The sequence below is a fragment of the Eubalaena glacialis genome, chromosome 17, assembly GCF_028564815.1.
Source record: "Eubalaena glacialis isolate mEubGla1 chromosome 17, mEubGla1.1.hap2.+ XY, whole genome shotgun sequence".
NCBI lineage: Eukaryota > Metazoa > Chordata > Mammalia > Artiodactyla > Balaenidae > Eubalaena > Eubalaena glacialis.
This window is the reverse complement of record NC_083732.1, coordinates 72,676,919-72,702,116: the sequence shown is the minus strand read 5'-3', so window position 1 is coordinate 72,702,116 and position 25,198 is coordinate 72,676,919. Positions and strand designations below refer to the sequence as shown.

Genomic DNA, 25,198 nt, shown 5'->3' with positions numbered 1-25,198 from the left:
TGCACACACTTCATCTTCTCGGAGCTGGGAGAGAAGTGAGATTTTTCTGTTCCCCAGGCATGGATCAGGGCGAGACAGGGCTTTTCAGCAGACGCTTAGATTCTGTCAGATCCCTTTCTCCATTCTAGCCCCTACCCCTCCCTCCAGCCCTCCAGCCCCTCCTTTGCATCCCCAAACCCACAGCTTTCTCTTGAACCCCTTTCATCTCTACCTCGAAGAGACTTCCCTTCATCTCAAAGCCTGGGATAAAGGCTGAAGGTCTACTCGTATTCTCTAATAGAATGTCCTCCACAAAGCCATTCATCCAAGCCAGTTAAATCCCAGACAAAAATCTCACAGATTTAAGCCACATCCAGGGGTTGTATTTCTGCATCTCTTTGCACAGGGCCCAGGGTACCACAGGCTGAATCATGGGCCTCAAAGATATCCAGGTCCTAATCTCTAGATCCTGTGGACGTAACCTTATATGGCAAAAGGAACTTTGATGATGTGATTACATTAAGGATAGTGAGATGGAGAGATTATCCTAGATTATCCGAGGGGACCCTAAATATAACCACATGTGTCCTGATAGAGGGAGGCAGAGAGAAATTTGACTACAGATGAGGAGAGGGCGATGCGAGGATGGACGCAGAGATTGGAGTGATGCACTGTGAAGATGGAAGAAGGCACCACAAGCCAAGGAATGCAGGCAGCCACTAGAAACTGAAAAAGGCAAGGAGCCGGCAGAAGAATCTATCCCTGCCAACACCTTGACTTGAGTCTTGTGGATCTGATTGTTGATTGCTGACCTCTACAACTTTAAGAGAACAAATCTGCGCTATTTTGAGCCAACACCTTTGTGGTCATTTGTTACAGCAGCCACAGGACACCCCTACCGTGGGCCAGCTGAGTGAGGTTTGCAGCCTGTGACTTTCCTGTCACTCCACACCTCCTCTTTGGTGACCTGCTTCCCGCTTCCAGGCAGAAGCTGGAGGCCCCAGTTCCACCAGCCCTGGAGAAGTCGGCTGCTGTCTCTTGGGAATGAGTGATGAGCTGGAGACCACAGCCCTGCTGGACTCTGATCCACAAGGCCGGGATCTGCTGCCTTCAGTTTCCACAAAATTGCCACAGTTAGGATGATTCCCTCTGCTCCAGATTCTAAGATGATAGTCTTTAGAGAAACACGCGTGAGCGTGCACAGATTCACACCAGCACGGCCTGTTTGCTCTCCCTCCAAATCAGGTTCCGGATTCACCTTCCTCCCTCACCTTCCATGGCCACCACCCTGACCTAGGTCGCCATCACCTCTCATCTGGGCCCCTGCGATCGCCTCCCGCCTCCTGCCTGGTCTCCCAGCTTCCCATTCATGCCCCACCCTCCCCAACTCACTAATCCTCCAGAGAGATCCTTTAAAGTCATAAATCACATCTGCTTACATATCCTGATGCTCAGACTACACCCCCGGGTGATTACACGAGAAACTTGGGGTGGGGACCAAGCTTCGGTGTGTTTCAAAGCTCCCAGGTGATGCTGACGGAACTGCTCAAAGTGAGTGACGACGGGATGCACGTTTGACCTACACCCTCAGCTGCACCCCCACGTTTAGAACACCTTTCTCTTGGAGGTGGAGTTCCTTACCTTGAGTGTGTTAAAGCCGAACTGTCTTTAAGGTGCCCTGATCCATATCTTCCTTCTCACTTCCCAGGGCTGTGGTGAGGGTCACAGGAGATGACGGGCACACAGGGGCCTACCTGCCTTCTCCCCTCCCCCTCACCCCCTTCCTCTCTGTCTCCTTTCTTTCCCCCTTCCCTTCCCCATCCCTCTCCCTCGTCCTTCCTTCTTGCTGTTAAAGGTCATGTAAGGGATGGATGTCCTGTGGTAGGTCACTACATGGTGGCATCTTCCTCTCTGGGCCCAAAGCACAGACTTCAGCCCCTCCCATGCAGCCGGCAGTGCACAGCTCCTGCAGAAATACTGTTGGCTCCCGGGGGTGCAGACACAGAGCCCCTTGCACAGCTGCACCCTAACACAACTAAACAGCTTCGGCCAGGCAGGGTGAAAGCCAGTATTCTTGGACAACTATGGGCCACAGACTACAAACTTGAATCCAGTCTTGTCCAGCCCCACTCATTTTACAAATGAGGAAACTGAGGCTTAGAGAGGTATCAATGCCCTGGAACGGTACATGGACCAGGGGGCTTTGGACAAGTGGCCTCTGGTGGCCATTGGCAAGGCCTGCCCCACCCGGACCTGGAACAGCTCTCAGACCAGGGAGGGCTCCCATGATAACACCGAGGACCAGCCTTGGGTTGAAAGGGAGAGGATTCTGGTTGGCTTTGCCGACACGATGTCTTGGTTGAATAGACCAAGGACTGGCTGGGGGGTGGAGGTAGGAGTGGGTGTGCCGGCCACCCACTCCCATTCCCTCTCCCAGCCCTCAAGTCTGGTCGTGTCCTGAGTTTCCCCACTCCCAACACGTTGGGGACTCACAAGGAAAATGGGAAGGCAGGGTCTCTTTTGGGATCATCTTCACCATAGGGGCAAAATTCTTACCAAATCAGTCTCGTGTGAAAGGGCCCGAGAAAAGAATGATTTTTTTTTTTTTTACAATTTAAGCTTGAGAAAGAACCTGTAGGGGTTCCCTACTCTTCCAGCATCGCCCTTTCACATTTTCTGAGCCATTTTGCAAACTGCTGCTCTTTGGTAGAAAATTACTAGTCTGTGTGTTCCTCTTTGCCAACAGCCCTCCCTGTCTCCTCCACATCAATAATAGTAACAGTAATGATGCTGACGGTAGTGAGCATCCCTCAGGTCTGGAACGTGCGTTACAGTTCACAGAACGTTTTTACGTACATCATCATGTAGGAGCTCTTAATCCTAAGGAGGCAGAGCGGGAAATATTATAGCCTCTATTTTCCCTTAAGGCCCCTGAGGCTGAGAAGAGGTTTCCTTCCGTGATCTGTCTCAGAACCTTCTTTACACCAGCTCTCTACTGTTACCTTCCTGTTGTACAAATAGGAGGTACAGCGCTGAGCTGGCCTGCTGAATGGATGTCCGAACCCAAGCCTGATCCTTCGTTTGCCTTTGTGGTTTCTTTTTTTGGTGGGATACAATATTAATTAATTATAACCAACCACGTGGCATCCATAGCTTCCTATATAGTTAGGTCTTTATTGTCAATTGATGTACTCTATAAATCAGTGTGAAAAAGACTGTGAGTTATGGATATATAAGGACAGGAAACAAAATAATACTTAGTGGATTTTTTTTTCAGACATGAGGGGCCTGTCTTTGTGATTTTTTTGTCCTTTTCCAGAGGAATTTCCAGCTGACAGTCATAAGGCTCCAACATGCTATGACCCTGGGTATGGGAGCTTGGTCAAAATATTAAAAAAAATATATGCTGATGAATATCAAGAAGCAAAACCCTATACACGAATGAGAAATGGGGTTACTTCTTGGCTGACTGAATGGGTCAGAATGGTCCCTGAGCATTGGTTGATGAAATATCAGCAGGCTCACAGGGGAAGAAATACAAAAAAAAATTAGTATGTCAGTGTCATGAGTGGTATTAAAAAGAAACACGTTATAATATCATCTTGTTCGAGGGACAGAGCATTTCAGAGGGAAAAGGATATCTCAGTTTTCTCATTTGTATCATGGGGATACTAACTGAAAGTATTCCTCAGAAGGTTGTTGTGAGAATCAAATAATATGATCAACTGACGAAAAGCATAGTACAACTTGGTATATGGAAAGTATTCAATGTAAATATTCTAACCAATTAGAGAATAAAAATAGTAATAGCAACAACAATAACAATAATAATAGGACGTCCTATTATCTTTTCTGCAAACCCAACTTGTTCCAAAGCCAAGATGATCACCTGGCCTCCACATTTTTCTGTCTGCAGGGGCACCAGACTCTCTGTCACCTGGGCTGGTGACACGAAGTCATCTTGGCTACTCCCTCTGGTGCCATTCTTCCTTTGTGTGCCCAGGGCATGCTACCTTAGCTCACAAGTGTCTCTCCTTCCATCTGAATCCAAGCTCTATCATTTGCTCGTAACATTGTACATGTTTCCACACCAGTCCAAACCATGATCACACCTTGTCTGGACTGCCGAAATGGAATTACTTTCCTTCTGTCCACGGTCTCCACTGCTCCAATCTGCCTTGTGCCTGCTGCCAGGCAAATCTCCCCCAATCTCTGACTTTACTCCATCTCTTACGTCAGTAACGACCAGTCATGGTTCCCATTCTCCACTGAATCCCATTCCAACTTGTCTGATGAGCTTTCAGGGTCTCTCAAGACATGATTCCAAGGCTCTCACCAAAACTCACACACTTTTCTCCCTGAAACCTCTGCCCCCAGCAGGCTCTTTGCATCTCCCCCCATCCCCCTGCCAAATATATTTTGATGACTTATCAGCCAGGCCTCTAGTCTAGGCATTTTGGAGTGAGCCAACAGCCCAGTTTCCCCTGATAAGCCAATATTCTCAAAAGCAAAGCTGCCTGGCTTTTAACAACCCATTAGCCTGAAGCTCTTTTGTTCACTTAACAGATATTTGAATACCCACTATGTGCCAGGTTCTGTCCTGGGGGCTGGAGATAGGGGAGGGGGGTGAGCGAAGCTTAGAGCTGTTCATGTGGAGTACAATCTAGTAGAGGAGACAGAAAGTTACAGAAGCAGTGATAATGCAAGAGTGCCGTGTATAAATAGGTGGTATGAGGTGTTAGGAGAGAGGTGTGGGGAGTTGGGAGAGGTAAGCAGGAGCCTCACTGGACTTTATCCTGAGGGTAACGGAAAGCTAGTGAATGGGGAGGAGGGAGAAGGTGTGTGATGTAGACTGACGTGTGTTTCAGAAAGCACCAACTTTAATCCCTCCATGCCTGGACTTCCACAGCTTGCCTCCAGCCCTCCTTCTGGATCCCTATGAGTCAGATTCCTAACACAATGTAATCGGCCAATGCATTGAGTTTACACTATTCATCTATTTGTTCACTATGTCACTATGTCCCAGGTGCTGCACTAGGTTGTGACGCTACAAAGGTGGACAAAAATAACATAATCCCTGTGGTAGGCTGAATAATGGCCCTCCCAAAGATGTCCAGGTCCCAATCCCTGGAACTTGTGACTGTTACCTCATATGTAAAAAAAGAACATTGAAGATGTGATTAAGTTAGGCCCATCCTCATATATCCAGACAAAACTACAATTCGAAATGATACGTGCAGTTCGTAGCAGCATTGTTTACAATAGCCAAGACATGGAAACAACCTAAATGTCCATTGACAGATGAATGGATAAAGAAGATGTGATATATGTATATATACAATGGAATACTACTCAGCCTTAAAAAAGAATGAAATTAATGCCATTTGCAACTACATGGATGGACGTAGAGATTATCAGACTAAGAGAAGTCAGAAAGAGAAAGACAAATACCATACGATATCACATATATGTGGAATCTAAAATATGACACAAATGAACTTCTCTACGAAACAGAAACAGATTCACAGACAGAGAGAACAGACTTGTGGTTGCCAAGGAGAAGGAGAGGTGGGAGAGGGATGGATTGGGAGTTTGGGATTAGTAGATGCAAACTATTATATAGTGAATGGATAAACAATAACAACAACAAAAGTTAAGGCCCATCCTGGATTATCTGGGTGGGCCCTAAATGCCATCCTAAGTGTCTTTATAAGAGGGAGGTAGAGAGAGATAGGAGACATAGCCTTTAATTAAGAAATCACACAAATTAATAGCTAATGACAAACTGACAGCAGCTGGACAGCCTGACTTTGTAAGGGAAGACGCTTCTTCAGGGCAGGGGCTCTCCACCCTGGCTCCGCACTGGCATCAGCAGAGGGGCTCTTAAGTACCCCGACCCTCAGGCCACATCCCATACCAACTGAGCCAGACTCCCTGGGGGTAGCTGCAGCAAATTACGTTCCCATCGGCAGTGTATGAGGGTTCCCTTTTCTCCACATCTTTGCCAACACTTGTTATCCCTTGCCTTTTTGATGATGGCCATCCTGACAGGCCTGAGGTGGCATCTCATTGTGGTTTTGATTTGCATTTCCCTGATGTGTAGTGATGTTGAGCGTCTTTTTATGTGCCTACTGGCCATCTGTATGTCTCCTTTGGAAAAAGGTCTATTCAAGTCCTCTGCCCATTTTTTAAAAAATTATTTATTTATTTATTTATTTATTTATGGCTGCATTGGGTCTTCGTTGCTTTGCACGGGCTTTCTCTAGTTGTGGAGAGCGGGGGCTACTCTTCTTTTTGGTGCACGGGCTTCTCATTGCGGTGGCTTCCCTTCCTGTGGAGCACGGGCTCTAGGGCGCGCAGGCTTCAGCAGTTGTGGCTCGTGGGCTCTAGAGCGCAGGCTCAGTAGTGGTGGTGCATGCGCTTAGTTGCTCCGCGGCACGTGGGATCCTCCCGGGCCAGGGCTCGAACCCGTGTCCCCTGCACTGGCAGGCGGATTCTCAACCACTGCACCACCAGGGAAGTCCTCTACCCATTTTTTAATCGAGGATTTTTCTTTTAATGGTCAGTTGTATGAGTTCTTTGTATATTTTGGATATTAATCCCTTATCGGATATATCATCTGCAAATATCTTCTCCCATTCAGTAGGTTGCCTTTTTGTTTTGTTGACAGTTTCCTTCACTTTTCAAAAGCTTTTTTCTTTTTTAAACATCTTTATTGGAGTATAATTGCTTTACAATGTTGTGTTAGTTTCTGCTGTATAACAAAGTGAATCAGCTATGCATATACATATATCCCCATATCCCCTCCCTCTTGCGCCTCCCTCCCACCCTCCCTATCCCACCCCTCTAGATGGTCACAAAGCACCGAGCTGATCTCCCTGTGCTATGCAGCTGCTTCCCACTAGCTATCTGTTTTAAATTTGGTAGTGTATATATGTCAATGCTACTCTCTCACTTCGTCCCAGCTTACCCTTCCCCCTCCCCGTGTCCTCAAGTCCATTCTCTACGTCTGCGTCTTTACTCCTGTCCTGCCCCTAGGTTAATCAGAACCATTTTTTTTAAGATTCCATATATATGTGTTAGCATACGGTATTTGTTTTTCTCTTTCTGACTTACTTCATTCTGTATGCCAGACTCTAGGTCCATCCATCTCACTATAAATAACTCAATTTCGTTTCTTTTTATGGCTGAGTAATAGTCAATTGTATATATGTGCCACATCTTCTTTATCCATTCATCTGTCGATGGCCACTTAGGTTGCTTCCATGTCCTGGCTATTGTAAATAGTGCTGCAATGAACATTGTGGTACATGTCTCTTTTTGAATTATGATTTTCTTAGGGTATATGCCCAGTAGTGGGATTGCTGGGTCATATGGTAGTTCTATTTTTAGTTTTTTAAGGAACCTCCATTCTGTACTCCATAGTGGCTGTATCGATTTACATTCCCACCAACAGTGCAAGAGTGTTCCCTTTTCTCCACACCCTCTCCAGCATTTATTGTTTGTAGATTTTTTTTTAACATCTTTATTGGAGTATAATTGCTTTACAATGGTGTGTTAGTTTCTACTTTATAACAAAGTGAATCAGTTATACATATACATATGTTCCCATATCTCTTCCCTCTTGCATCTCCCTCCCTCCCGCCCTCCCTATCCCACACCTCTAGGTGAACACAAAGCACCGAGCTGATCTCCCTGTGCTATGCGGCTGCTTCCCACTAGCTATCTATTTTACGTTTGGTAGTGAATATATGTCCATGCCACTCTCTCTCTTTGTCACATCTTACCCTTCCTCCTCCCCATATCCTCAAGTCCATTCTCTAGTAGGTCTGTGTCTTTATTCCCGTCTTGCCACTAGGTTCTTCATGACCTTTGTTTGTTTGTTTTTTCCTTAGATTCCATATATATGTGTTAGCATACTGTATTTGTTTTTCTCTTTCTGACTTACTTCACTCTGTATGACGGACTCTAACTCCATCCACCTCACTACAAATACCTTCATTTCATTTCTTTTTATGGCTGAGTAATATTCCATTGTATATATGTGCCACATCTTCTTTATCCATTCATCCGATGATGGACACTTAGGTTGCTTCCATGTCCTGGCTATTGTGAATAGAGCTGCAATGAACATTTTGGTACATGTCTCTTTTTGAATTATGGTTTTCTTAGGGTATATGCCCAGTAGTGGGATTGCTGGGTCATATGGTAGTTCTATTTTTAGTTTTTTAAGGAACCTCCATACTGTTCTCCATAGTGGCTGTATCAATTTACATTCCCACCAACAGTGCAAGAGTGTTCCCTTTTCTCCACACCCTCTCTAGCATTTATTGTTTCTAGATTTTTTGATGATGGCCATTCTGACCGGTGTGAGGTGATACCTCATTGTAGTTTTGATTTGCATTTCTCTAATGATTAGTGATGCTGAGCAATCTTCCATGTGTTTCTTGGCCATCTGTATGTCTTCTCCGGAGAAATGTCTATTTAGGTGTTCCGCCCATTTTGGGGTTGGGTTGTTTGTTTTTTTGATATTGAGCTGCATGAGCTGCTTGTATATTTTGGAGATTAATCCTTTGTCAGTTACTTCGTTTGCAAATATTTTCTCCCATTCTGAGGGTTGTTTTTTCGTCTTGTTTATGGTTTCCTTTGCTGTGCAAAAGCTTTTAAGTTTCATTAGGTCCCATTTGTTTATTTTTGTTTTTATTTCCATTACTCTAGGAGGTGGATCAAAAAAGATCTTGCTGTGATTTATGTCATAGAATGTTCTGCCTGTGTTTTCCTATAAGAGTTTTATAGTGTCTGGCCTTACATTTAGTTCTTTAATCCATTTTGAGTTTATTTTTGTGTGTGGTGTTAGGAAGTGTCCTAATTTCATTCTTTTACATGTAGCTGTCCAGTTTTCCCAGGACTACTTATTGAAGAGGCTGTCTTGTGCAAAAGCTTTTTAGTTTAATGTAGTCCCACATGTTTATTTTTGCTTTTGTTTCCCTTGCCTGAGGAGACAGACCCAAAAATCTTTTGCTGAGACTGATGTCAAAGAGCACACTGCCTATGTTTTCTTCTAGGAATTTTATGGTTTCAGGTCTTACATTTAAGTCTTTAATCCATTTTGAGTTTATTTTTGTATATGGTGTGAGAAAGTAGTCGAGTTTGATTCTTCTGCATGTAGCTGTCCAGTTTTCCCAACACCATTTACTGAAGAGGCTGCCTTTTCCCCAGTGTATATTTTTGCCCCCTTTATTGTAGATTAATTGACCATATAAGGGTGGGTTTATTTCTGGGCTCTCTTTATTGATCTATGTGTCTGTTTTTGTGCCAGTACCATACTGTTTTGATTACTGTAGATTTGTAAGCATAGTTTGAAATCAGGGAGCATTGTACCTCCAGCTTTGTTCTTCTTTCTCAATATTGCATTGGCTATTCAGGGTCTTCTATGTTTCCATACAAATTTTAGGATTATTTGGTCTAATTCTGTCCCCTATATTTTTCTTAATAGCAGGATGTCACTGACTCAACTTCAAAGCAGGACAAGAGGCCTGTTAATACTGCTGTATTGTTAGCAGCATAAGTAACTGCAGCAATAACTAACAGAGACCCTCAACTACCTCACTGCTTAGGATCAGGACCCACAGGGTATAGGGCATATTAGATCTTCTGCTCTCTCTGTCTGGGCCACTCGCTGTTCATTGATTATTTGACTGGTTCTTACATTCAGTCATGCATGCATTTATTCATTTAATAAAATATGTGTTGCAAGCCTAACATATGCCAGTACTGTTCTGGGCACTGGGAATACTGTCGCCTGGAGCTTATCCTTTGATGGCCTAGGTTATGACCCTAGAGATAGAGAGAGACACTGGAAGTGAGATGGCATGAGGTCAGGCTTTGGCCCCGGTCTATCTCTGCTCATCACCTGTTCTGGGTTGATTTTAATCTCCCCCCCGCCCCCGCCAAATATATGTTGAAGTCCTAACCCCAAGTACCTCAGACTGTGAGTGTACTTGGAAACAGGGTCTTTATAGAGGTAATCAAGCAAAGATGAGGTCATTAGGGTGGGCCCCTCTTCAGTATGACTGGTGTTTTTTATAAAAAGGAGAAGTTTGGATGCAGAGACAGACTTGCACAGAGGGAAGTCAATGTGAAGAGACACAGGAAAAAGATGGCTATCGACAAGCTAAGTAATGCCTGAGGCCACCAGAAGCTAGGAGATAGGTCTGGAACAGACCCTTCCCTAGTGCCTTCAGGGGGAGCATGACTTCTGGTTTCTATCACTGGGAGACAATAAGTTTCTGTTGTTTGAAGCCACCCCGTTTGTGGTACTTTGTTAATGGCAGCCGTAGGAAACTAGTACCCCACCCAAAGCAGGGATCTTTTCTTTCCAGGCAACCAGGGCCTGGAGGCCAGGTGGTGAATGCTGACCTGGCTACTTTTGCTAAATTTGAAAACCTGGACCCACCTTTCATTAGGAAAGAGCACAGTGACTTGGACGGGAAATGCCTCACTTTCAGCAAAACTGGTGTGTGAACACTTGGCATTTACACTCGAGAGAAATTGAGGGGTGGTTGTGTTGTCAGTAGGAATCTGCCAGAGAGCATACCCAGGGAGCATTCACAGGTAGGGGTCATTCGAAAATTCTGGTTTGCACACAACCCTTTGAGCAGCCAGCTACCCTGAAAGGCATGCTCTCTGGGCTCCATCTTCACCTGTGACCAGTGATGTTGGTCTTGCCTTTTGGTTCTGCTCTCAGGTGCCACCATCAGCTTCTGAGATTTTCCTTGTAGGGCAAGCAGACAGGTAGGTGTGGTGATTTTGTGGCAGATACTGTGGCAGATTAAAGATGGCCACACATTCTTTGACATTTCTCCTATTGAGAGGTGGAGTTCATGTCCCTGTCCCTGCCCCCTTGAACTGGGGCTGCTCTGTGGCTGCTTTGCCCAACAGAATGTGGTAGAAGTGATACTATGACAGTCCTGGACCAAGACCTTTAAGAGGACATGCAGTTTCTGCTTCCTTCCCCTTGGAGCTCTGGGCCACCATGTAGGAAGTCTGACTACCCTGAGGCCGCCATGCTGTGAGGAAACCCAAGCTACCCACGTGGAGAGGGAGATGCTCAGCCAGTCCCCACTGTTCTAGCCCCATCACTTCAAGTCATCTCAACCAGACAGCATGGAGTAGAGATGAGTCATAACTGCTACACTGTCTGAACTTCTCACTCACAGAATTGTGAGATACAACAGATTTCTGTTTGAGAAACTCCTAAGTTTTGGTGTGGTTTCTAGGCAGCAATAGTTAACCAGAATAGCGGCAGACCCAAGATATCAACCAAGAGTGTGAGAAGATGCTGTGCACCTGGACTTTGAGACCAGCAAGTAATTTTCAGAATGAATGAATGACACCGAGGAAGGCCTTAGAGGTTGAGGCGGGGTCCACATCTGATGGGCCACCTGGCTGGCTCCGTCAGCAGGATGATAGACACAAGCTCACCTGCCCCCTCTGCAGCCCCCATCAGCCCCTGGGGCAGATAGGAAATGTGACTAGAAGACAAGAGAATCTCTTTCTATTACACAACATTGCTACTAATAGCTCTGCGCTGGCCACTGTGCTAGGAGCTTCATGTGTTATTGCTATACTTCACAAAATCTTGAAAGTAGGTGTTTTACCAATATGGAAACTGCAGTTCAGATGCTCATGAAGAGCTCAGAAGAACATGCTCTAGGACTAGAGCTAGTCCAAGGCAGGGCTAGGGTTCAAACCCAGGCTCCAAGGCTTGGCTTTTGGAAGGAACCCAAGGGAGTCCAAATTGGGGTGACCTGACACAGGAAAGGTAGGGGGAGGGGAGAGGGAACAGGAGGAAGGCCTTTAAAACAAATAAACACAACAGAGTCCAGTTATTCAGAGGTACCCCTTGAAACGACTGCCACATCACCCATTTGGCCAACACAGAAGGTTCCTGCCACCAACCGAGAAATCTCAAACAGCCTCTCAGAGTTCTGCGGGAGCAATGGCTGTGGAAAAGCTCTGCAAAGAGTCTTCTGTAGGACTGAGAGTCTGACGCTGTATAAGCCCTAACATCTGCTAATTTGGTAAGTGGATATATTTAGTGGTGGAACAGTTTTTCTCCCAGTTTCATAACACTTAAAAAAAAAAAAACCTGCTTGTCCTATTTTTTTTTTCTTTTTTCCTTTTCTTTCTTTCTTTTTTTTTTTTCATGAACTCGCGAGGGATGTTGCCATTCTTTCCATAGCAACACACTAGGATACTGACTCTGCTTTGCTGGGAGAAGTCTAAGCCGGCCCCGGGAGGAGCAGAAGAGAATGCCGGGCTGGGGTGGGGAATAAATTGCTAAAACTCCAAAATCCGAAATGAAGGCAGAAAAAGCCTTGAGGTGTTTTGGTCCCAAGAGCTGCGGGTGTCATTCCAGCTCCCGCTCCTGTCCTGTACTGAGGCGGTGCCTCCTGCACGTACGGGGCAGGTTCTGAAGGCCCTAGTGTATTTGTTCCCAAAGGATCATGATTCTGACAGTTGTATCATTCTCTCCAAAGTGCTACCTTTCTTCAATGCTTTCTGGATCCTTCTGATGATGGTAGGGAGGCAGCTTCAACTAGGTGACAACCTGTCTTCAACACTTTTTGATAACATCAACTTGTCTCTCCTTTTTAAAGGAAGGTAGACCTGGACATCTGGGGAGGGAATGGGAAAACCAGCCCAAGTCGAGGGCACGTAGTTCCCACTTTCACACACACCATCTCCTTTCATCCCCACAACGGCCCAGTTGAGGGAACATTCTTATCTCCATTTCCTTGAGGAGACTGGATCTGAAGCCGAGAATCTGAAGCTGTCACGCCTAAGGAAGGGCTCTGAAGGCACAGAGCTGGATGCAAATGTTGCTGTCATGTATTGCCATTTGGTATTGTCCGGTGTGTCTGCATGGAGCTCGGCCACCTTGGCCTGAAGGCAGAAAAGCCAGCACCTCCTATCAAGGGTGATAAGGGTTAGCAGATCCATTCTGCCCTTGTTCTTTCCAACATGACATTCTACCTCTCATTTCTATTCTCCAAGAGGCTGCTGCGGTGAGTGGAAGAGCGCGTAGGAGGACGAGTGCCTGGGAGTCATTAAAAAATAATACTTTTGAAGAATATATAATGATGTAGGAACATACTCATAATATGTTAAGTAAAAAATGAAGCCACACAATGTACTGTATGATGCCATTTACCTGACATCTGGAAAAGGCAAAATTAGAGAAAAAGCAGTGGTTTCCAGGGGCTGGGGTGGGGGCTGACTCCAAGGGGCACGAGGGAATTTGCGGGGTGATAGAAATGTTCTATGTCTTGATTTTTGGGATGGTTACTCAACCACATGGGTTTATCAGAACTCATAGAATTGTTCACTAAAAAGTGTGAATCTAATTGTATGCAAATTATACCTTGATTTTATTTTTGGGTTTTTTTTTGTCCATATCCTATGGCTTGTGGGATCTTAGTTCCCCGACCAGGGATTGAACCCACGCCCTCAGCTGTGAAACCGCGGAGTCCTAACCACTGGACCACTGGGGAATTCCCTTATACCTTGATTTTAAGAAAAACCAAAAAAAGGGCTTCCCTGGTGGTGCAGTGGTTAAGAATCTGCCTGCCAATGCAGGGGACACGGGTTCGAGCCCTGGTCCGGGAAGATCCCACATGCCGCGGAACAACTAAGCCCGTGTGCCACAACTACTGAGCCTGCGCTCTAGAGCCCGCGAGCCATGACTACTGAAGCCCGCGAGCCATGACTACTGAAGCCTGCGAGCCACAACTCCTGAAGCCCGGGAGCCTAGAGCCCGTGCTCCGCAACAAGAGAAGCCACCGCAGTGAGAAGCCCTCGCACCGCAACGAAGAGTAGCCCCTGCTCACCGCAACTAGAGAAAGCCCGCGCGCAGCAACAAAGATCCAGCGCAGCCAAAAATAAATAAATAAAATAAATACATTAAAAAAAAATTTGCAGCTACATATCAGTATATACAAGAGAACTCCAATTTTGTGTCAACACACACAAACATTTGTAAAAACATGCAGATGATGTTAACGTTGGCTATCTATGGGCTGAGGAATTATTCATGATTTTTATTTTCTGCTTTATATTTTTTCAACAATTTCTATAATATCCTAGATTGTTACCTTTAGAATCAGAAGAGTGGTTTTCTTTTGTTTTAGGAGAGAAAACACGGCTGAAACAGTTTTGGAGTCAAGCTCCATTTCTTAGAAGCTGTCTGACTTCAAGCAAGCAGGGCCATAGCCTCTGAGCCCAGTCTTCTCATCTGTAAAATGGGATAACACCATTCACCTCTGAGGGTTGTCACTATGATTAAATGAGATAACAGTTGTAGAAGTACTTTATAAATTGGACGAGGCAGCTCGACTAGTAATCACTGCCACCCTCTCATCTTTGAGAACTTCTTTGACTTCCGAATCCAGTGGTTTTCAAGCATGATGTCATTACACATTTATGATAGTAAGAGCTTGAAGCTAGCACATGACTTACTTTTTTAAAAAAAAGGAGTACCTAGTACGTAGTGAGTACTTAATAAATACATGTGGAATGAATAAACGGCATGCTGTCCTCCATGTGTGGTACCAGAAAAAACAGTGAACCATGCCCTTGTGCCTACATTGCAGTAGAGCACATCTTCAAAACTGTTGATCGTATACTGTGTACTGATTATGAATCCAGCACATTGCTACATCTAATGGCACTTTTAGGACATTTAAGAGGTATACCCCAAGAAGCTAACCATCTAAGTAGGGAGAGGTAAGTGACAGATGCAAAGGAGTAATAGATGATAAGGAAAAGAACTTGGTGAAGGGGAGATTAGCATACAGGGCAGTGGTGGTGGGGAGGAGATTTTTCCTGGCTAGGTGGGACCACAGCTGAGCCTTGAAATTTCAACAGGAAAGAATGGATGTTACAAAATGAGGTGGAAAGATGTTCCAGATGGGAGAACAGTTTGGGCCAGGGGTTGACTATGGTCTACCTCTTGCTTTTATAAATAAAGCTTTACTGGGACACAGACAGCCAGGCCCATGTTTGCTTTTACCCTTCCACGGAGGAGTTGAGTAGTTGCAACAGAGACCCTCTCGTCTGCAGAGCCTAAAATATTTACTATCTGCCCCTTGACAGAAAAGGTTGGCTGACCTCTGGTCTGGGCCAAGACACAGAGCCCTGAACAAACCATGGAGTCTGCTGAGGACCAGGTGAGAAGGGAGCTGGGTGTAACAGAGGAAGTGGGGTGGGAGGCAAGGAAAAATGGGACAGGTAAGGTGCCGAGGGTAGTGGGGGTAGTGAGGAGGTAAATGCCTGGACTGAAGTTCTTGTTTCCACGGGAGCAAAACAGCACTGCTGAGTTTGCCGGGGAAGAAGAGGTTTTGGGGACCTGGACCAGCCGACAGCCGGTCTTGGAGGGGCCTGGTGGTGATGACCCTACCGCTAGGACCGCAAGAGAGAGTGGCCTGCAGTGGTTCTGCCATCCTGCACAGGGGCTGGGAGAGGTGCCTCTGTCGGAACAGTGAGGCTGAGGGGGATGCGAAGGCGGGGCCCTCCCCACTGGCACCCACCCACACCCCAGGTGGCTTCGGCTCTTTCACAAACTGATGCCATCCTCTGAGCCTGGGGGTGTTGGAGAGGGAAGAGCCTGCTTCTATAAGAACAGCGAGGGCTGTCAGGGGATAAAAGACATTGGTCAGACTCCAGCTTTGTTCTTTCCTCTCTCGTTCATTCATTTTAAATGCCTTGAATGAAATTACTCCCTCAGTCTCCAATTCAGCTCCCCTCTTCTTGAGTTAACTCCCATCCCCCTATCTCTCCATGAAAACTGCACTCAGAGTAAATGATTTCTTAAGGGCTACACCCAAGTATCATGCTAGGTTCTACTTTTGTCCTCAGGGCCTATTGCAGGGCCTGGTATGCATGGTTGTCTAATAAAAATGTTGGCTGAACCACTGAAACAACAAAGGTGGGTAGGACACAGTTTCTGTCTTGGGAACTGTGTCACTCCTGTGTCTCAGTTGCCTCATTTGTAAAATGGGGATGATAAGGGCATTTATGTCATATGACTGTAAGGATTAAGTGAGTTTAACAAGAGTCACTTAGAACAGTGCCTGAGTCAAGGCAAGAGCTCAGTAGAATACCACAAAGCTACAGTAATCAAAACAGTTTGGTACTGGCACGAAAACAGACACATAGATCAATGGAACAGAATAGAGAGCCCAGAAGTAAACCCAGGCGCCTATGGTCAAATAATCTATAACAAAGGAGGAAAGAATATAGACTGGAGAAAAGACAGTCTCTTCAATAAGTGGTGCTGGGAAAACTGGACAGTTACATGTAAAAGAATGAGATTAGAACATTTTCTAACACCACATACAAAAATAAACTCAAAATAGATTTAAGACCTAAATGTAAGACCGAAAACCTTAAAACCCCTAGAAGAAAATATAGGTGGAACACTCTTTGGTGTAAATCGTAGCAATATTTTTTTGGATCTGTCTCCTAAAGCAAAGGAAACAAAAGCAAAAATAAACAAATGGGACTAATTAAACTTAAAAGTTTTTGCACAGCAAAGGAAACCATAGGCAAAACGAAAAGACAGCCTAGCCTACTGAATAGGAGAGAATATTTGCAAATGATATGGCCAATAAGGGGTTAATATCCAAAATATAATATATAAACAACTCATACAACTCAACACCCAAAAAGCCAACAACCAGATTAAAAAATGGGCAGAAGGCCCGAATAGACATTTTTCCAAGGAAGACATACAGACGGCCAACGGGCACATGAAAAGATGCTCCACATCGTTAATCATCAGAGAAATGCAAATTAAAACTACAATGAGGTCCCACCTCACACAGGTCAGAATGGCTATCACCAAAAAGAACACAAATAACAAATGTTGGCGAGGATTTGGAGAAAAGGGAATTCTCGCATGCTGATGGTGGGAATGTAAATCGGTGCAGCCACTGTGGAAAAGAGTATGGAGGTTTCTCAAAAAAAATTAAAAATAGGGGTTTAAGAGGTACAAATAAGCTACAAGTATATATTGTACAACATGGGGAATATAGCCAATATTTTATAATAACTATAAATGGAGTATAAACTTTAAAAATTGTGAATCACTATATTGTACACCTGTAACATATAATTTTTTTTAAAGATTTTTTTTTGATGTGGACCATTTTTAAAGTCTTTTATTGAATTTGTTACAACATTGCTGCTGTTTTATGTTTTGGTTTTTTGGCTGTGAGGCACGTGGGATCTTAGCTCCCTGACCAGGGTTTGAACACGTACCCCCTGCATTGGAAGGCGAAGTCTTAACCACTAGACCGCCAGGGAAGTTCCTAATTTATATAATATTGTACAGCAACTATACTTCAGTTAAAAAAACCAGAACTACCGCATTACCCAGCAGTTCCACTCCTGGGTATATATCAGAAAAAAAAAAAAAAAAAGAAACAAAAACACAATTTGAAAAGATACATGCACCCCAATGTTCATAGCAGCACTATTTACAATAGCCAAGATATGGAAGCAACTTAAGTGTCCATCAACAGATGAGTGGATAAAGAAGATGTGGTATATATACATAATGGAATACTACACAGCCATAATAAATGAAATTTTGCCATTTGCAACAGCATGGATGGACTTGGAAGATACTATGCTTAGTGAAATAAGTCAGACAGAGAAAGACAAATGCTGTATGATACCACTTATATGTGGAATCTAAAAAATACAACAAATTAGTAAATATAACAAAAAGGAAGCAGACTCACAGATATAGGGAACAAATTAGTGGCTACCAGTGGGGAGAGGGAAGGGGGGGGAACAAGATGGAAGCAAAGGATTAAGAGTTACAAACTATTATGTATAAAATAAATAAGCTACAAGGATATATAATACAAAACAAGGAATATAGCCAATATTTAAAAATTGTGAATCACTGTTTTACACCTGAAACTTATATAATATTATACATCAACTATAACTCAATTAAAAAAAAAGAGAGGTTAGTAGATGTTAACCATCAGTTTTATTATTACAACCCGAATGTTGTTGTAACATTGCTCAGACAAGAGCAGCAAAATCCTGAGGGTTATGAAAGGTTAAAAAAAAAAATGGTGGAATCATTTCCATTGGAATCATTTCTAAGGCTTTCTGGGGATCCAGAAAGGCTTCAGAGTAGAGGTGTGGTCTACAGTGCCTTGAGAATGGCGTGTTTAGGAAGAATCCTAATGGCTTTACTAGATAGACACTGAACTGTAATTGATTACTGATGTCTGCTCTGGGCAAGGAAAAGTATAATGGTGGTGTGTGTGCCTCCTTGGCTTATATTGTTTGTTTTAGGATTCAGACATGTTAGGGCACATTTGGAATTCTGGCAGTACAGACCCACCAATAATTTTTTGAATTCTAAGGCCTAAGAGTTATCTGGGAGGTAACGTATCCTTAGGGAAGGCATATGCCCTGACTCAGGAACACTGCCTGAGTCATCAGAAGGAAATGCAATTGTGACTGCAGCCTGGTGCCTGATCTTCATCAGATCACCCTTTGGCCCAGATCCCAAGGATCCATGCCTAACTCTGAGAGGAGGGGACAAGTAAAAACTGACAGAGTTGTTGAGAGGAAAATCTCTGCGTGAAGCAGCGCTGCTAGGGCCCTGTGACGGAATGTAACGCATGGGGTGGGGGAGTAGATCCTCCTTGTCATAGCAGAGTCCACCATGGGGGTGGGGACACTGTGGGGACACTGACACTCTGTCAGATGCCAGGGGGTCTCACAAGGGCAAGAACTGGAGGCCCAACTCTGGCAGAAACAGGAGATGCATTCATGGTGGCTCCTAAAAGACTCTCTACCACGTCCCCTGAGGACCCCCAGGAATAGTTAGGGGGCTGGAGATGGTCAGGGCCTGGAGCCCCACCGCAATGGGAGGGGACAAAGCCTCATGCATAGTGAGGCTATGTGTGAGCCCAAGGCTGGGAGCCCTGAGAAACACAGGTCACGGTTAGACTGCCCCGAGGGATGAGCGCTCGGAGTGCCCAGAGGAGGGAGGTGCTCATTGCCTGGGGTGAGGGCAGAGGTGCTGGAAAGCTTCACAGAGACCAGGGTGGAGCCAGGTGAAGGTGTGGATGGGGACCTGGAAGAAGAAGGGCATCCTGGACCAGGGAAGATGCATGAGCAAAAGTTCAGAGGCACGAAAGGAAGGCTGGGGCCGGGAATGGTGCGGATTTGGGTGGATGGGGGTCAGGAGATGAGCGCTGGGAGGTGAAGCTGGAGGGGCAGGAAGTGGGGAAGGCAGGTCAGAAGGGGCGTGAACATGAACAGCAGGGCTCTGCTTTGGTCTTTGCTGCATTTCCTGTTCCTAAGCACAGCAGCTAGCCCAGAGGGAAAGCTCCATGAGAAAGAGTTAAATGAGAGGATGGATAGATGGAAGGAAGAAATCAGGATTGAGGGGAGGGTAGAAGCTCCCCTTCCTTTTATTGAGAGCAAAATGGGAAGGAAACCCTGGTTGGACTGTTAAAGGAAAGGAAACCTGACAAGCAAGATTATGAGCAAATACAGCAAAGAAGAAGGGTGTGTGCGCAGGTACGCACATAAAGCAAAAGCGTAAGAGACAGGTTGTGTTCTCAGCCCCGAGCCTCAAAAAAGTACCTCTAGGTTTAAAAGAAAAGAAAAAGAAAGGCAACGGAGCCCCTCTCCACTGGATTGAAGTGAACAGCACAAAGCAAAGGGATGATTAGAGCCTTCCCAGGATGCAATGCAACTTCCTTCAGGCGCCAAGGGGGAAGGACCCCTCTTAACCTGGTCCCCGGTGCTCCCTTCTCAGCCTCCGCGGCTCAAAGGGACGCGACAGGAGGATGCGCAGGCCAGGTAACCCTGCCCAGCGGGCCGCGGCCGCGCATGCGCCTCCTCTCCTTGTTCTTGCCTCGTTGCCCGTCTTTGGAGCCTTGCTGAGAAGGAGGAAAACGGGGCCAAAGCTGAGATGAAAGCGCCTGTAATCTCATAAAAGAGCCAGGCGGAGGCTCTGAACGGCATAGAGGAGCCAGCACCTGCCATTTGCACTTCAAGGCAGGCAGTTTGAAACCCACCAAGGCAAGAGGCCTGACTGTCCTTCCCCACCAGTACCCGGGCTTGGGCACGCTATGGCCTTGGGTACCAGAGCGTGCTGGTTGGTCGGCCGAATATCCCATGGGCTGCAGGAGGACGAGGAGGAGAGGCAGGTAAACCACCAAAGCCCCCCGGCTTGAAACCTGCATTTAGGAGAGCTGGAGACTTAAAAATCCATCACTTCCTTTCCTTGCCGGACACAGTATTTATCACTTTCGTCGGCCCTCAGGCCACTGTACAGTGGGGAGAAGGACCTGCTATCACAAACGAACCCTTTCCCAAGGCCATCACAAAATGAGTCTCCGTCAGAACTGAGAAAAGAATGAGTCTGCTTTAGACGGCACATGAATGGAGCCTTTTCTGCTTTTATTTGCTCTCCTGAGAAATTCTGCAACCCTGCTAGAACCCAAGGCTTGCACGGGGTCTTGTTAACCACCCATAACTGGGAGAGGGAATGTTTTCTCAGAGCACAAAGCCAAGAGAGCAAAAGCAGAAAGAGACGGACGATTTTCCAAATGAAATCCCCAAATGATCAGTACAGGACTTGTGACAAATTTCTCGCAAAGTCATCTTCTATTTTCCATAAGCAATCTAGAAGGAGGACTTGGGGAAACCTACGAGGCTGAAGAGAACACATTGTCCTTTCCAGCTGTGAATCACCGTGATGGTGGGAGAGGCCACGGGAGGCAAGGTGAAGTGGGAAGAAGGCTGAGTTCGAGGGCACGCACCCTCACAGCATGACTCAGCTGTGTTCAGGATGCTGGGCTCTTGGTTATCCGCTGCAACTCTGGCAAGGCATCCACGTGGAGAGAGCCTCTGAAGGGGAGTTGGAAGACCTGAATGCTCCTCCTGGTCCCATTCCTAACAGGTGTCATTTCACTACCTGTAAGGTATGGGGATTTGACGGGGTGAGCTCTCGAATTCAGCTCCAGCCCTCCAGGGTTCTGAGATGCCAACAGCTGTTCCAAGAAAGGTGAAGTAGCAGCATCCCGGAGAGTCAGCAGGAAGTAGGGGGAGAGGGTGCCCAGAAGATGCGCAGTCATGGCTGCAAGGAACCAGTTATGACAGACCCAGCCTAGAGTTAGGTTTAGGGAAACCAAAGAAGAAAGCAAGATGCTCCCCTTTGGGAATAACATTAAAATATCTGCTGCAGGAATCATCATAAAGACAGAGATATGCCTCCCCAAAGCAGCTTCTCTGGGAATAACTGAATTGCAGACTCTGAACATCAGAAAAATCCAAGAGAGATGAAAAACCTTGGATAACAACGCAATAGGGAGAAAACCACTTCTCCAGGAGCTGATTGAAATATCTGAATTAACCTGTATTAGGGAGTAGAGGTCTGCCATTGTAAGAAAGGAAATTGGTTGCAAGTTTTAATTAGTTGGGGTTTTGATAAGTGGTGGATCTTGGAAGCGGTAAAATGCCAAGCGATGGGCCTGAAAGGGCAGGTGAACCAGAGACAGGGTGGGCATTTCGCTCTGGCAGCAGCATATAATGAGCTTGAAAGTAGGCCAGGGCTGAACTGGGGCCCGCAGGCGTGGCTGAGAAATAACCAGTGGGGCCCTTGTGCCTGTCAGTCGTAGACAAATGCCACCTGCTCCAGCTGCTGGCCACTCTGTCCCATTCTCTCTCCACTTTGCCATTTGTGGTTACGGCGACCTGGCTGGTGGGACCAAAGTGCCTTGAGTGCCCTTCTGTTCCTCTGCCTTAGTACATGCTGCCGTCTTGGCCAGGGCAGCCTGGCAGAGAGCTGGCTGCCAGGATCAGACAGCAGGGTGAGAGCAGGCACTCTCCAGTGCTGCTTGCTGGCTTGCCGTCTTCCTTCCACAGCCTTCCCTGAGCACCTCCAAGGCGTCAAGGACTGTGTTAAGTGGTTTGACTGTGACAACGAGCAACCTTTTCTCCCTGGGTTCAAGGAAGTGGCAGATAAGAGGACAGGCAGAGATGCAACAGTAGATAAGTTCTGTGAATGGGGAACAGAAAGGACCATAGAGGATAGAGTGTGTGCGGTCTGTGGGGTGGAGATTAGGAAAGGCTTGCCCCAGGAGCCAGGTGAGCTCATTAAGGCCATAATTATAGGATGGATTCACCCCTGGACTTGGTGGAGCTTGCTGGGCTCTATGCAACTATCCTTCCTTTCTATCAATCGTTGATAGTGTCAAAACCTTTCTTTTGTCGTAAAAGTGAACCAGGTAAGGAGGTGACTGGCTCAGGAAAGAGCCACGAGTGACTTTAAGCACATGCTCTGTGGTCCGTGAGCAAGTCCAAGCCAGAAGGGCACCACATTCAGGCTCCACTGCGGATGCTGCCCAGACTTCTCAATTAGTCCCCTCAATCCCCTGAGTTTAGGGTTGCTCAGGACACAGCACCTCAGCCTTTGCTCTCTGCCTGTTCCCATCATGAGGGCCAGGATGAGAACAACACAACTGTTGGAGAACTTCCTCAGCTGCCTGATTCCTGGGAGTCTAACACCTGCCGATAAGTCTTCTGGGCTCAGCTAAGGCCGTGGTACCTGAGGATGAATTCTTTCCCTCAAAACACACCTAGCTCCAAGGCAGACAGGCTCCTAAAGGCATGACCTTTGAGGGGGAGGGGCACGGAGGCTACCGAGGAATATAGTAGTTAGGCTTTGGAGATGGGCAGAACTGGGTTCCAATCTAGGTTTCTGCTGTGCAAACACTTGTACGTGAATGTTCACAGCAGCACTATTCATAATCATCAAAAGTGGAAATGTCTGTCAGCTGATGCATGATAAGCAAAATACAGTCTATCCCTACGACGGGGTCTTACTTGGCAAAACAGTCGTGAAGGGGTGATACATGCTACAAGTACAGGCCCTGAAAACATGATTCTAAGTGAAATAAACCAGTCACAAAAGACCACACACTGTATGACTCCATTTGTATGAAATGTCCAGAATAGGCAAATCTATAGCGATGGAAAGCAGATTAGTAGCTGCCAAGAGCTTAGGGGGCTGAAGGCCTGGGGGAGGGAGGGAATTGGGAAGTGACTGCAAATGGGCATGGGGTTTCTTTGTGGGGTGATGGAAAATGTTGGACAATTGTGTGAGGGTTGCACAACTCTGGACTATAATAAAACCTGCTGGATGGTACCCTTCAATGGGTGAATGACGTGGTATGTGAATTTTATCTCAGTAAGACTGGTATATTTACATCGCTTCTTGGCTCCCACTAGACTAAGGTTGACGAGGGCAAAGACCCCTTTCTTTCACTGTCTTCTGAGGACCTGGCACATGGTTGATGCTTTCATATTTGCTAATGAATGAATACGTTGCCTTGGGCAAGCCCCTTAGGTTCTTTAAGCCTCAGTTTCTGCATTTGCCAAGCGGAGATAAGAATGTCTCTCGCGGACTTCCCTGGTGGTGCAGTGGTTAAGAATCTGCCTGCCAACGCAGGGAACACGGGTTCGAGCCCTGGTCCGGGAAGATCCCACATGCTGCAGAGCAACTAAGCCCGTGCGCCACAACTACTGAGCCTGCGCTCTAGAGCCCCCGAGACACAACTACTGAGCCCTTGTGCCACAACTACTGAAGCCCGCGAGCCACAACTACTGAGCCCACGTGCATAGAGCCCGTGCTCCGCAATAAGAGAAGCCACCGCAATGAGAAGCCTGCGCACTGCAATGAAGAGTAGCCCCCGCTCGCTGCAACTAGAGAAAGCTCACGTGCAGCAACGAAGACCCAACACAGCCAATGAGTAAATAAAAAAAAAAAAAAAAAAGATTGCCTCCTGCAAAGGGCTGCTGATTAGGAGACGGGGCGCTGGAGGCCGTTGGCAGGTCTGGGGCACACAGTGGTGCTAATTAAAGGTTGGTCCCTGGATGTGTGGTTCAGCGCCATTGACTCGGCTCCATAGGGGGGGTCCCTCCCACTGGGAATGCTATTTCTTAGCCACCCACCCACCTCCCATCACTCATCCGTTCTTAGAGCCCAGTGTCCACGGCCACGCTGTCGCACAGAGCAGCCTGCGTGAAGCCGGGTGTCAGGCCCTTAGAGGCTGCCCCGTGCAAGCACCCCGGCCAGCAGGGGGCTGGTGAACACATCAGACTGTATTTGCTGTCTGTCTGGAGAGGCCTCTGACAGCCTCTCCCAGACTGTGTCTGTCACTGCCGGTCAGGGTGGACGCCAGCTCTGAGGCCACGCTGCCCGCTAGCAGCACGCGCTGCTGAAAAGGCACAGTATTTTCAAAACAGCTGCGTGAGGGTCAAGGCTACGACTGCAAGAAGCCACGCCGCCATCCTTACGAATCCGTTGTGCAGAAAACATGAAAAGGAACTTCCAGGCCCCCAGATGCCTGGAACTCTGAGTCCCACTCCCACTCTTGTTCACACCGGGGCCCCAAGAGCCCCAGCCAGGGGTCCTGGTGGCAGTTCCCCCTGCGCATCTGTCCTTTCCAGGCCTCCGAGCCCTCGGGGGGGCCATTCTCTTCTCCAGGAAGGCGGCTCACTACCACCCTCCAGCCTCCCCAAACTTTACCGGTAACCCCTCCATCTTTCGGGAACCAGCTGGAAAGTATCTTCTCCAGAGAAGCCCACCGGATCCTTTTAAGATGAGGTTAGGTCTCCATCACATGGGCTTGGAGCTCCATTTTTCCTTCCGTCTGCAATGTTACATTTATGATCATCTGTCTAAGGTCTGTCCCCCAACCAGCCCGTGTGCTCCCGGAGGGTGGGATCTGTCTTGATTACCGCAGTGTCCCCAGGGCTTAGCACACAGGAGACCCTCGATAAGTACTTGTTCAGTGAAACAGTCCCACTGACATTCTCCTTTCTCTCCACTTCTTCCCGCTCTGCTGGGTGGTGGCCTGTTCCCGCCCTGGCCCCTGTACCCCATGAAGCCAGAAGGAGGAGGGTTGGAAGAAACACTTGGGTCTCTTCACGGAGAAGCCCCTTGTGTGGCAAGAGAGTGGGGAGGAGAGAAGAGGAAGGAGGAGGTGTGCGGGGTGAAGGTTGGAGGTGGGGGGATGATGCAAGGGACAGGGAGGGGTTGAGGAGACGTCGAGGCTGGCCTGAGGGCCCCTCCCACCCCAGCCACCCACACCCCACCCGCCGCCGCCCA

At 46.8% G+C, this 25,198-nt stretch overlaps 1 protein-coding gene across 5 annotated transcripts in view; it reads right to left on the bottom strand.

Annotated features, from left to right (window-relative positions):
- Window positions 1–25,198, bottom strand: part of ZHX2 (zinc fingers and homeoboxes 2) — a 170,774-nt gene that overhangs the window by 37,614 nt on the left and 107,962 nt on the right. The window contains exon 1 of one of the 5 annotated variants that reach the window (XM_061172173.1): window positions 14,136–14,165. The exons of the other annotated variants lie outside the window; for them this stretch is intronic. The gene's annotated coding sequence lies outside the window, so the exon portion shown is untranslated. Of the gene's footprint in view, window positions 1–14,135; window positions 14,166–25,198 lie in introns of those variants that run through there. 5 annotated transcript variants of the gene reach the window in all.